Source organism: Heterocephalus glaber, unplaced genomic scaffold (assembly GCF_053883595.1).
Source record: "Heterocephalus glaber isolate CG9 unplaced genomic scaffold, H.glaber_assembly_v1.0 deba00000071, whole genome shotgun sequence".
In the NCBI taxonomy this organism is placed as follows: domain Eukaryota; kingdom Metazoa; phylum Chordata; class Mammalia; order Rodentia; family Bathyergidae; genus Heterocephalus; species Heterocephalus glaber.
The window spans coordinates 10654425-10667487 of NW_028258137.1; the positions used below are offsets into that span (position 1 = coordinate 10654425).

Below are 13063 nucleotides of genomic sequence, written 5' to 3' on the forward strand. Positions count from 1 at the left end.
AGTATCCAAAGCAGAATCTCAAACAGATATTTGCAAACTCATGCTCATTGCATCACTATTCACTATAGACAAGAGTTAGAAATGTCCCAAATGTCCAACAACAAATAAATAAAGTGTGGTATATAGTTATAATGGAATATTATTCAGCCATTAAAAGAATAAAATCCTACCATAAACTACAACATGGATGAATCCAGAGGACAGCATGCCAAGAGAGATAAGTCTATCATAGGAGGACAAATATTAAATGATTTAACTCATATAAATCATCTAAAATAGTCAAACTCATAGAAACAGAAAGCAGTCTGGTAGTTCCAGGAAATGGGGGGAGAGGGAAATGTAGAGCTGCTGTTCAATAGGCATAGAGTTTTAGTCACACAAAACAAAAATTTGTAGAGATGTTCTGTACAAGATTATGCTTATAGTTAAATATACTGCACTGTACACTTACGAGGGGAGGGGCTAGGGACATAGCTTAGTAGTAGAGCATTTTCTTACCATGTGCAAGGACTTAGATTCCATCCCCAGAACTGCAAAAGAAAAAAGGGAAGAAATTATTACACATAATCTCTAACTTTTTCTAGGTCTTCATTTTTTCTGTAACTATTGGCTTTTATTCTCTACTCTACCCTTGCACAATTATTTCACATCATTGTTTTTATATGCTAGTCTATAATTTGAAGCTCTCAGAGGACTGCAATTCTTCCCTTTACTCTTAACTCCCACCCCCCAATTCAACTTACACCTCAATTAGTTTGCATTCTTTCCCACACACATCCTTGCCCCTTTCCAATTTTAATCATTCCATGATATATCTCTATAATAATGACATCTCTTTCTTTATAGTTGGAGCATTCCATATTGACCTTTTTCCTCATTTTCATGGTCAGGACCCCCTTTTTTGAAAAGTCAGCTAGATGTTTGATTGACACAATTTCTATTCCATTTATTTTTTCTTGCCTTAGATAACTCTCAATCATTAAGGAAAGGTGGACTTCATGTATCTTTCTCATTCCCTCAATACATGGCTCTTTCTGGATTCCATAAAGTTTCACTTACATTTTTTAAATGTGCACATAAATTACTCCACCACTGGCTTGTTTTTTCTTCAGACTGGTTCATAAGTGATTTTGGTGCATAACTTCTTGATCTACAAACATAAAGCAATGATATCTCTTTAGTAGGAATAGATAAACAGTAATCTGGATCATAAGCCATAGCCAGTTTCTAGAAATATATCTCAAAATTTCCAAAGGGGTTTAAAAGTAGAAGCAAATCACTGTTGCATGAAAATGGAAGCTCATTTAATGAACAGGCTAATAATTTGAATGACAAACATGGATAATTCAAGACAGAAAAACATGTTCCTGACACCTAAATTATGGCAGTGAGTAAATACATCAGAGAAACAGGAAAAGCACCAAATGGACCTAAAATACATCAGAGAATTGGGCTGCCCATTAGCAGATGAGACCTGATATGGAAGACTACACAGTATGCAAGTGCATGTGTTTATATATTTCTAATATTTTCCTGATGATACAATCCCTGCAGGATAGCCACAGGGGATGAAACAAGCCAAAAGAAATCTAAGGCCCATCAATATCCACTTTGCTGGATTTTTTTAAGCAAGCACTATAACTTTTTAAGACAGGAAAATAGGAGTAAATCAGAATAATGTGTTTGAGTTTGCTTTTTAAATGAGAGACATAAAATTTACTTGTTTATAATAAAAGTAAGGTTTTAAAAGTAATTGTTAAAATGATAATATAAAAGAAAGAACAATTAGGTGTATCATAACCCACTTCTGCTTTATCAAATCTGTAATTGGAACAACAATTAATGGTTTCTTAAAAACAAACAGTGATATTAAAGTATAAAAGCAGACCACAGGCTCCGCATTCCCCATTAGTTTCAGTGACCTATTTAAAAAGACAATTGATCTCAAAATTTATCAAGCAGTAATTAATCTACTACAGAAGTACAAGAAGTTTTGTTGATTTTCTTGCAATAAGAAATGTAGTGTCTTGTGCAGTGCAACCATTCTTTAGAAATATTTTTGAAAGAGCTGGAAATCAAAGCCTTGCAAAACCAGCTTCAATCTTTGTTTTCCATTTGAGCAACTCCTTCATTCCACACAAATCCTCTCAGCTCCTACTTCGGTTGCCCACTGCATTTCTAGGTCTGCCTGGCCTAATGTGGATCCCATTTCTTATAATTCCTCCCAATTTTCCTCTGACACACCCAGAATCTCCTCCTTTTTCAGCATAACACCAGTATCCTATCTTTTCTGCTTTTCCACTAATACAAAGAAAAGTCTTCCACTAGTCTATCTTAAATTTTTAACTATGTATCTTTATTTTCTCTTCTTGTTGCTAAATATCTAATTAAATTCTAGAATGTTTACATTCTTCTGACATCCTTTAAAAGCATATCTGTAACACATATCTTATTTTAATCTTTCTTACACGCAGTAGACTAAACATATGCAAGAAACACTCAATATTTATTGAAAAATTTAAATGTGGACATGCGAATAAATGAACGTAAACTGTGCTTGACATATTGATGTTTCTTTGGAGACAGCAAATTAATATTTACTTCTTTTTCTATTTAGTTATCCATGAAAGAAAAAAAATTATTGAATGTCAGTGAAGCAATTATAGCAGAAAAGAGGAAGAATTAAAATAAATGACACTTCTGCACAAATTTTAGGAAATAATTACTAAAGAAAATGTCACTCAATGACCAAACAGAAATAATTTAATATATAAATAAATACAGAGACCAACGTTTTCAATTTTATATCTTTCTTTTCCATGATATAAAATGCAGGTATTAAAGTGCATATATTTAATGTTCTTTTTCACCTCAGTCAGGGCAGTGAATTTAGCATCCAATGCATAGTAAGTGGCCAGTACATAATTGCAAATGCCATTCAACTTGGTAGCTTCACAATTCCACTGTTGCCAAGGAGCAAAGCAAAAAGGACTCTTAGTCCTCCATTTAAAATAGACCTTAATATTACCATTAAATTGAATACAATTAGAATTACAATTAAATGTTATATCATTTAAAAGAGAAAATTATTTCTCCATCAAGTTTTACAATGGCCTTTGGCATGGCACAGTGAAATTGGACCTTAAAATAAAATCTCAGTTAAATGAAAAGCTCAGATTAACTGACAATTTTCATACCTCAGAATTTCCTTATGTATATTTCTCTAGTGACCTTTCTAATGACAAAGCCCAAAATGATAGTCAATTAAATTTATATCCCAAGGCACACTATAAATTTGTCAGGCTCAAAACAAATGCACTGTGAAGTTCATAAAATCAGCTCTAGGTACCAGAGAGTGGGTAAAGAAAAGGTAGCAGCTCAGTTCCTGGTCTTATGAATACAGGACTTGACGGTGCTCAGATGTGCATGAGGCTGATGGGACCAAGGAAGACTCTCAGATGCTCTCTAAGGCCATGCTTTGAAAGACTTTAATTTATTTCAGCATCTGCATCCACAAATAAAATGTGGCCTCATTTCAAGTCATGAAGTTCACAAGTTCACATGTACGTATTCCCTCCCTGGTTAGGCACTGAAGAAACGCTCATTAACTTTTTGATTAAGGCAAATGTAATACAGGATTGAGGCTCTCAGTAATCATTTTCTCTTGGGTTTTAACATTGTGTCTTGCTCCTATGTCCAATTTTTATTTCAAGCGGACTATTTTTCTTTCCAAATTAGTAAATGATGAATAATTTTTTAAATTCTCAGTTTACTCCTATCCTTGTACCTTAAATGAAGTCCAATGTTGCCTTTTGTTATAAACATCAGGTAAAGATTGGGCTTCCTCATCATTTTTCAGGTACAAAAGAATCATCAGATTATATTCTTCAAAAGATACATGTATGCCCAATCTTTTGGAGAACCATTGCAGGGGAAATTTGACATCACAAGAGTCTTTACATTTTAATATATTTAGGAAACTCTCTAACGGATGGCATATTCCTCTTAGACCAATACTATGCACAGTAAAAAAAAAAAAATCACACATGGATTATAAAATAGCAGATCAGCTCTAAACACAAATGGAACTGAATCCTATTTTAGACCTGAAAAGATATTTCTCAAAGCAGGTGTTTCCTCTAGTTTAGTATTTCCTGTACTAAACACACATTCTTAGTAAGTTTGTATCATAAAGAATTATAAAAGTAGATTCATCGGGGCTGGGGATTTAGCTCAGTGGTTCTGCCTCCTGCCTCGCAAGCACAATCCCAAGTTTGATCCCCGGTTCCAAAAAAAAAAAAGTAGATTCATTGGCACTAGGAAAACATTCTGAGAAATAAAATACTTCTAGAAACTTAAATTTATCCTTTTCCTATTTTTTAGGGATTTGTCTCACATTTATGTTCAAAATATATTCCTATTTTCCATTAACATTAAGTATTTATCATGATGTGAAAACATGATGGTGTATTAGAAAGTCCAAGTTAAACTTTAAAACCATTAGAAAAATCAAAAAGGTTGTGGTTCTCTTTTTATGTAAACAGAGAGAGAATAAAGCTCTTTAAAACTTACTAAACTACTTCATACATAACATTTTCAACTACAGCAATATTGAGAGAGTTTAGCTTCAGTATGAGTCCATGTTTCAATTATATTTCCTATAAAATATAATTGAGACCTGAGTGAACTTTTCTTTCAATAAAATCTTTACCATTTATAGTAACCCACCTGCTAGTAAGGGTATAAATCTCTCTGAAAGTCACCATCTCAGTTCAGAAAAATATGTCAAGCCAATCAACATCATCAAATAACCATAAAAGTGATTTCTAGGATTTAATCTGAAGTGAATAAAAAATATTTGTTCAAGTGGGAACCAATTCAAGTCTGTCTCTTTTGCTGACAAAGAAGGTATATATTAGACACCCCATTACTGAGAATCTACTATTTATAAAGTACTGAAGCAAAGATGACTAGGGCACAGTCTACTGGAGAGATAAAGATATTGATATTTCTGCTGTGGTAAAAATTATCATAGTATTAGTACAAAGACAGTAGTTACTGCAGAAATAGGGAAGCGAGGGGTTGATTTGGACAGAATGAAAAAGGATCATAAAGAAATAACTGATGAAACCACTGCAGACAGGCAGGTCGGTGCATGCCCTACCGAGGTCGCGAGTCGTGCAGAAGATGCCTAATCACCCCACTGCAGACAGACAGGTCTGTGCATGCCCTACCAAGGTCCCGAGTCACACAGAAGATGCTGAATCACCCTGCTGCAGACAGGCAGCCACCTGGTTGCACACTACAAAGACACAGAGGACACCAGACCACCAGACCAAGGTACTGAGTCCTGCTACTCCCAGCCCAGAGGTAGGGGCTTCTGAGCCATTGTCGCACTGCTCTTGGTCCAGAGGAAGGGGCTTCCCACTCACCATCCCTCCCACTGCTCCCAGCCCAGAGGAAAGGGCTTTTGGGCTAACTTCTGTCCCACTGCTCCTGGCCCAGAGGAAGGGGCTTCCAGGCCATCATCCCTCCCACTGCTCTCAGCCCACAGGAAAGGGCTTTCGGCTCACCATCCCTACTGCTGCTCCCGGCCCCTGTCCCACATCTCCCAGCTCAGAAGAGGTAATCCATGCAGGCACTAAGAGCACCCCACCCCAGGTGAAATGAGAAAACATGTAAATAAGTCTCAAAACCAGACTTCCAGATAGATCACCTACAGCAACCACAAAGGGAAATGAGATGAAACACTCTGATACTCAACCACCTGGACCCACTGAACTGGCAACAAAAGGGCATCTGGAAAAAAGGAAATCAGAAATAATTTCTCAGATAACAGGAGAAATTGTGCCCCTAGTGCAAGACATGATTACTAAATCTAGAGAGGAGCTCGGGAACATGATGGAATCCCAATATAAGAAACAAATGGAATCCATAAAACAGATGCAAATAGATTTCCAGGACATGAAAAACTTCATTGAAAGTCTACACAGCAGAATCAGCCAAGGTGAGGACAGAATTTCAGATATAGAAGATAAGATTGCAATTAGTGACCAAGAAAAGAAAAATTGCTTCAAAATTATAAGGGAACATGAGAAATCAATCCAGCAGCTGTTAGATGATGCAAAGAAGAATAACATAAGACTGATTGGGCTCAATGAAGAAACAGAAGAGAGTGGAGATGACATAAAAAATTGCTTCACAGAAATAATGGCAGAAAACTTCCCAAGCATAGGAAAAGAGCTTGACACACAGATAAGTGAGGCATACAGGACTCCAAATAGGCTTGATCAAAAAAAATCTACACATAGGCATACAATTGTTAAGATTCCAGAAACACAACAGAAGAACAAAGTTCAACAAGCAGTCAGAGAAAAGAAACAAATCACATACAAAGGAAATCCCATCAAAATCACAGCAGACTTCTCAACAAAAACCATCAAGGCAAGGAGAGCTTGGAGTGACATATTCCAAGCCCTAAAAGAAAACAGCTTCCAACCCAGATTGATGGACCCTGCAAAACTATCTTTCAAAATTGATGGAGAAATAAGATACTTTCATGACAAAGAGCACCTTAGGAACTTCATGAGTACCAAACCAGCACTCCAAAGAATTTTACACAATATCCTAGGAACAGACATGGAGGATTACAACCCTAGGAAGCAAAGCAGAATGAATGCATCTGACATGACAAGAAATTAAATGTAAAGGGGGAGAACCCGACAAAAAGAAAAAGTCATGGCAATGACAAGTCAATACGTTTCAGTTATAACCATCAATGTTAATGGTCTCAATTCACCAATCAAAAGAAATAGACTGGTAGAATGGGTCAAGAAGCAAAATCCAACAATATGCTGCATACAGGAAACACACTTAATTCAAAAGGAAACTCATAGACTGAAAGTTAAAGGGTGGAAAACAATAGTGTATGTGACGGGAACCCGAAAAAAAGCAGGAGTAGCTATCCTCTTGGCAGATCAAGTAGATTTCAAACCAACACTGATTAAGAGAGATGAAGAAGGACAGTACATCCTTGAAAAAGGAACAATCCAAGAGGAAGAGATGACAATCATAAATATCTATGCACCAAACACTAGTGCAGCCAACTATATAAAACAAATACTAATGGACATGAAAAGTCATATATGCACTAATACAATTGTAGTGGGGGACCTCAACACCCCACTGTCACAAATACATAGATCAAGTAGACTAAAAATAAGTAATGAAATACTAGAACTCAATCAAACTCTTGAACAAATGGACTTAACAGATGTTTACAGAGTCTTCCACCCCACAAAATCAGAATACACATTCTTCTCAGCTGCACATGAGTCATTCTCCAAAATAGACCACATACTCACTCACAGAACATGTTTAAGTAAGGGCAAAGGCATTTAAGTTATCCCCTGCATATTATCAGACCATAGTGCGATGAAATTGGAGATCCATAGCAAAAGAAGCTCAAAAAATTTCATAAACACGTGGAAATTGAACAACACACTTCTGCATAACCAATGGATCACAGAGGAAATTAAAGAAGAAATCAGACAATTCCTTCAATTAAATGACAATGACAATACAACATATCAGAATCTATGGGACACAATGAAAGCAGTCTTACAAGGGAAATTCATAGCAGTGAATACGCATATTAGGAAAACAAAATGAGCCCAATTAAACAACCTGATGCTGAACCTCAAGCTTCTAGAAAAAGAAGAGCAGGACAACCTCAAAGCTCATCCAAGGGAGGAAATTATAAAGATCAGAGGAGAAATCAATGCAATGGAGACTAAGAGAACAATACAAAAAAATCAATGAAGCCAAGAGTTGGTTCTTTGAAAGAATCAACAAAATTGACAAACATTTAGCCAATCTTGTCAAAAAAAGGCAAGAAAAGACCCAAATCCATGCAATTAGGAATGAAAAGGGTGAAACTACAACAGACCCAGCAGAAATCCAGAGGATCATCAATAACTACTTCCAGAACCTATACACCAATAAGATGGACAACACAGAAGAAATGGACAGATTCCTAGATACATATGAATTACCAAAGTTGAACGAAGAAGACCTAAAAATTCTGAACAGCCCAATATCAACCAATGAAATTGAAAATGTAATTAAAACTTATCAGCTAAGAAAAGCCCAGGACCTGATGGCTTCACTGCTGAATTCTACAAGACATTTAGAGAGGAACTACTGCCACTACTGTTTAAACTCTTCAATGAAATTGAAAGGGAAGCAATACTCCCAAATTCATTCCTGGAAGCAAGCATCACCTTGATCCCCAAAGCAGAGAAAGACCCAACTGAAAAAGAGAACTATAGGCCAATCTCACTAATGAACATAGATGCAAAAATCCTTAATAAGATACTGGCAAACAGAATGCAGAAGATCATCAAGAAGGTCATACACCCTGATCAAGTGGGATTCATCCCAGGGATGCAGGGATGGTTCAATATACGAAAATCAATCAATGTACTACACTATATCAATAGAGCAAAGGACAAACACCATATGATTATCTCCATAGATGCAGAAAAAGCATTTGACAAAATCCAACATGCATTTATGATAAAAACCCTACAAAAAACTGGAATAGATGGTCTCTACCTCAAACTGATAGAAGCCATCTATGAAAAACCAACAGCCAATATCATACGAAATGGTCAAAAATGGAAATCCTTCACACTAAAATCAGGAACAAGACAAGGATGTCCACTATCACCACTCTTGTTCAATATAGTTCTGGAAACATTAGCCACGGCAATTAGATAAGAGAAAGAAATAAAAAGAATAAAGACAGGTAATGAAAAAGTCAAATTGTCATTATTTGCAGATGACATGATACTCTATATAGAAGACCCCAAGAACTCCACCAAAAGTCTTCTAGACTTAATAACCAAATTCAGTCAAGTAGCTGGTTACAAAGTCAACACACAAAAATCAATAGCTTTCCTCTACACCAATGACAGACTCACTGAGAGAGAAATAGGGCAAATAATTCCTTTCACAATAGCATCCAAATAACTGAAATACCTAGGAATCATCCTAACGAAAGATATCAAAGACCTCTTCTCTGAAAACTATGGCACTCTGAAAAGAGAGATTGAAGATGATATCAGAAAATGGACAGACATCCCCTGCTCCTGGGTAGGAAGGATTAAGATAGTGAAAATGGCCATACTTCCAAAACTGCTATACAGATTCAATGCAATTCCAATTGTGATCCCAGCAGCATACTTCATAGACCTCGAGAAAACAATCCAAAAATTCATTTGGAATAAGAAGAGACCCAGAATAGCAAAAGCAATTCTAGGTAACAGAGACATGGCAGGGGGTATCACAATCCCCAACCTCCAACTATACTACAAAGCTACTGTGATAAAAACAGCATGGTACTGGAAAAGAAAAAGACTTGAGGACCACTGGAACAGATTAGAAGATGCAGAAACAACGCCAGACACACTCAGCCATCTCATCTTTGATAAAGGAGCCAAACACTCTCACTGGAGGAAAGATAGCCTCTGTAATAAATGGTGCTGGAAAAATTGGGCTTCAACTTGTCAAAGATTAAAACTAGAACTGTATCTCTCACCATACACTAAACTAAAATCAAAATGGATTAAAGATCTAAATATTAAAATAGAAGCTCTGAACCACTTGGAGCAGAGGTTAGGTAGAACCCTTGAAGACATTGGTGTAGGAAAAGATTTTATGAACCAAACCTCAGTTGCCCGTGAACTAGCACAAACAATCAACAAGTGGGATCTCTTCTTATTAAAAGGCTTCTGCACAGCAAGAGAAAACACCAGCAGTGTGAAGAGACAACCCACAATGTGGGAAAAAATCTTCACCTGCTCTTCCTCAGACAAAGGTCTACTATCTCAAATCTATAAAGAACTTAAAACATCATACCTCCCACATTTAAAGACCCAATCCAAAAATGGGCATCTGAAATGAACAGACATTTCTCAGACTAAGAAGTAGAAATAGCAAATAAATACATGAAAAAATGTTCAACGTCACTGGTAATTCGAGAGATGCAAATGAAAACAATGCTGAGATTCCACTTCACTCCAGAAAGAATGGCTGCTATCATGAAATCAACCAATGACAAATGCTGGTGGGGCTGTGGGGAAAGAGGAACCCTGCTCCACTGCTGGTGGGAGTGTAGACTGATGCAACCACTGTGGAAATCAGTATGGAGAGACCTCAAAGAACTAGGACTGGAAGTCCCATTTGACCCCACTATTCCACTGCTGGGGATCTTCCCCAAAGAATTAAAAGAATCATACCACAGTGATATATGTGCACCCATGTTCATAGCAGCGCAGTTTGTAATAGCTAAACTTGGAAACAGCCCAAATGCGCATCAACTGGAGACTGGATAAAGAAAATGTGGGGTGTTTTTTATAAAATGGAGTACTACTTAGCCATAAAAAATGAGAAATTAGAGACATTTATAGCTAAGTGGATGCACATTGAGGCGATACTCTTAAGTGAAATAAATAGGGCACACACGAATAAATTCCAAATAGTTTTTCTGGTGTGAGAAACTGAAAGTGTAAATAAGGACTAAATGTATAATAGGTAATGTGAAATAGGAAGAAAAGGGGCAAAGGGGAAGGAAGTGGGAGGGCTAAAGGAAAGAATAGAAGGGAATGGGATTAATACGATAAAATGGAAAAATAGGAACAAAATCTTTTAAATAGGGAGGACTGGAGGGGTTGAAGGGAGGGCTGGGCAAGGGTGAAAAATAAGAACCAAGAGAGACTATGTAAAGGTACAAATTTCCAATGATGAATGTCATTGTATTTTATACCTAAAATGTGCCAATAATTACAATGAATAATTGATAATGTAAAATAGGAAGAAAAGGTCCAAAGGGGTAGGGGTAGTGGGAGGGGCAGGGGAAAGGAAAGAAGGGAAAGGAACAATGATGAGAAATGGAAAAAATGGAAATAAAGTCTTTGTAAATAGGGAAGGGTGGAGGGGGTGAAGGGAGGGCTAGGAATGGGGAAAAATAAGAACCAAGGTGCATCATGTAAAGGTACAAGTTCCCAATGAGAAATGTAATTGTGTTGTATGCCTACAATGTACCAATAAAAGAATTTTAGGGAAAAAAAAAGAAATAAGTGATACCTTAGGAGTGTTTAATTGCCATTGACAGATTACAAGGGAGAAACACAGACAAAAATTAGGATTTTCCAAATATAAAGGCAGAATAAGATTCAAGAGACTTTGGTTCTCCACATGTGGTGGAAGAAATTTGAGCAAGAGAATAGCATCATTGAGATCTCTTTTGAAAAGATAGCATTGACAACAGTTTAGTTATAATCACCTAAATGAAACCTGTGTACTCTGACAAGAGGAGAGTAGGGTGCAAAAAAATCAACTTGAGTTGATTGATATTGTCATCATATCTATAAGTTCTCATATGTTGTTATTTTATAATGTGTATAACATTTTAGTGCAATAGAAGATGTGCATATTTGAGAGGAAGGAGAGAGAGAATATATACCTTCTTTCAACTGTTTGGTTTCTCCAAAATATGTCAAGCCTGACCCTAAGAATAATATTAACATCACTTGCATCAACAGCTCTATCCTCATCCAGGTTCAGATTGTAATGGCTAACTGACATAGAGAGAATGGCTTAGAGAAGAACAAATGGAGTCAGGTTGAGTTGAAGAAATGCCAATATCTACACCAAGATTTTATTACTTTTAAAAAGAACTAGAACAGTCAAAACTAAATATATAAATAAGCTAAGGTAGACACCATGAGACAAGTTCAAGTCTGACATGAACTGAATGAATGATATGACTCACTAGAGGAATCGAAAAAATAAATAAAGAGCAAAATATAAGACAGATAATAGGAAATAGGGAGATAGGTCTTTTGCAGAAAGGAAAGGGTCAAAGAGATGGAGGGAAGGAGGATGGGAAAAGATGAAAAAGAAACTAATATATGTTATATACATGTACCAATGAGGAATGTAATCAGTATGTACTGAAATCATGTATTAATAAAAAATAAAAATTTTAAAAAAGAAAGAAGTAAAGAGAGAAAGTCCAAATCACTAAGTTAAGGCTCTCAAAAAAATGTCCATATATTCTCTTTAATCTCTTCATCATAGCAAGTTGCAGGACAAAATAAATTCAAAATAGCTTTATTCTCAGAGCTATTATGATTTTGTCCACAATCCAGGTTATTCTGCTTAAATGATATAGCAGGATGAACATTCCTAACGCATAGAGCAATACATACTTTTCAGTGGCTTAACTTTTTAATCCAGTTAATACAAATAGCTGGCAAACAGTAGTTTTCTACCAGCAAATGGTGATTTACTGTGATAAATAAATGAGTTAGTACATGCACAACATTTAAGTAAGTCTACAATATATTACTATGACTATAATATATTACTATTACTATGATAGCAAATATTATTATAATTATTACTTATAAAAAAACTCCCTGTGTTGAAATCCTGGATCTGATAGAGAAAAGTTTTAAAGTAAGTTTAGTAGATTAGCTATTAAAGTGGCTGTGGAAGTAAAATAGGTAGTGTATCCCTTTAAAAGCTTGCCTTAGCCCATTGCTTTTGTTGTTTAAAGTGAAGTTTATATAGCTCCTTTGATCTGTAGCTCCACTACGGATAACATCCTAGCTCTGAAGAACAAAGTGTCAATCCCTGAGCAAATTTGTGATATATGTGCCAAAACTGTCATGTGCTTAGGACTGTAATCAGTGACAGAAACCACCTGTGTTTAACCATTAAGCAGAAATTGGAACTTTATTTACTTAACAAAGACCACTAGGAATGAGATAATGACTAACAAAAGTATAAAAGGTAACTAACAAAGAACGCGGTGCACAGACACTATAACCAGACCAGTTTCTGGTGGTCCCACCTGCTTGCAAGTAAAACTTTTATTATTTCACCCAAATTCTGTGTCTCTGTGCATTTCTTTCCATGATTTTCCAGAACAGATCCACCATTTATAAAATTGTTTACCTAGGATAAGTTGTACACCTTTTCTAAATTTGTTTTC

General features: G+C 36.1%; 1 long non-coding RNA gene across 1 annotated transcript in view; it reads right to left on the reverse strand.

Moving 5' to 3' along the window:
* The window catches only part of LOC147830602 (uncharacterized), a 626443-nt gene that overhangs the window by 112588 nt on the left and 500792 nt on the right, over positions 1-13063 (reverse strand). The window contains exons 3-4 of the long non-coding RNA XR_015448536.1: positions 1060-1150; positions 499-530 (exon numbers count right to left, since the gene is read on the reverse strand). This is a non-coding gene — a long non-coding RNA (uncharacterized LOC147830602). The remainder of the gene's footprint in view (positions 1-498; positions 531-1059; positions 1151-13063) is intronic.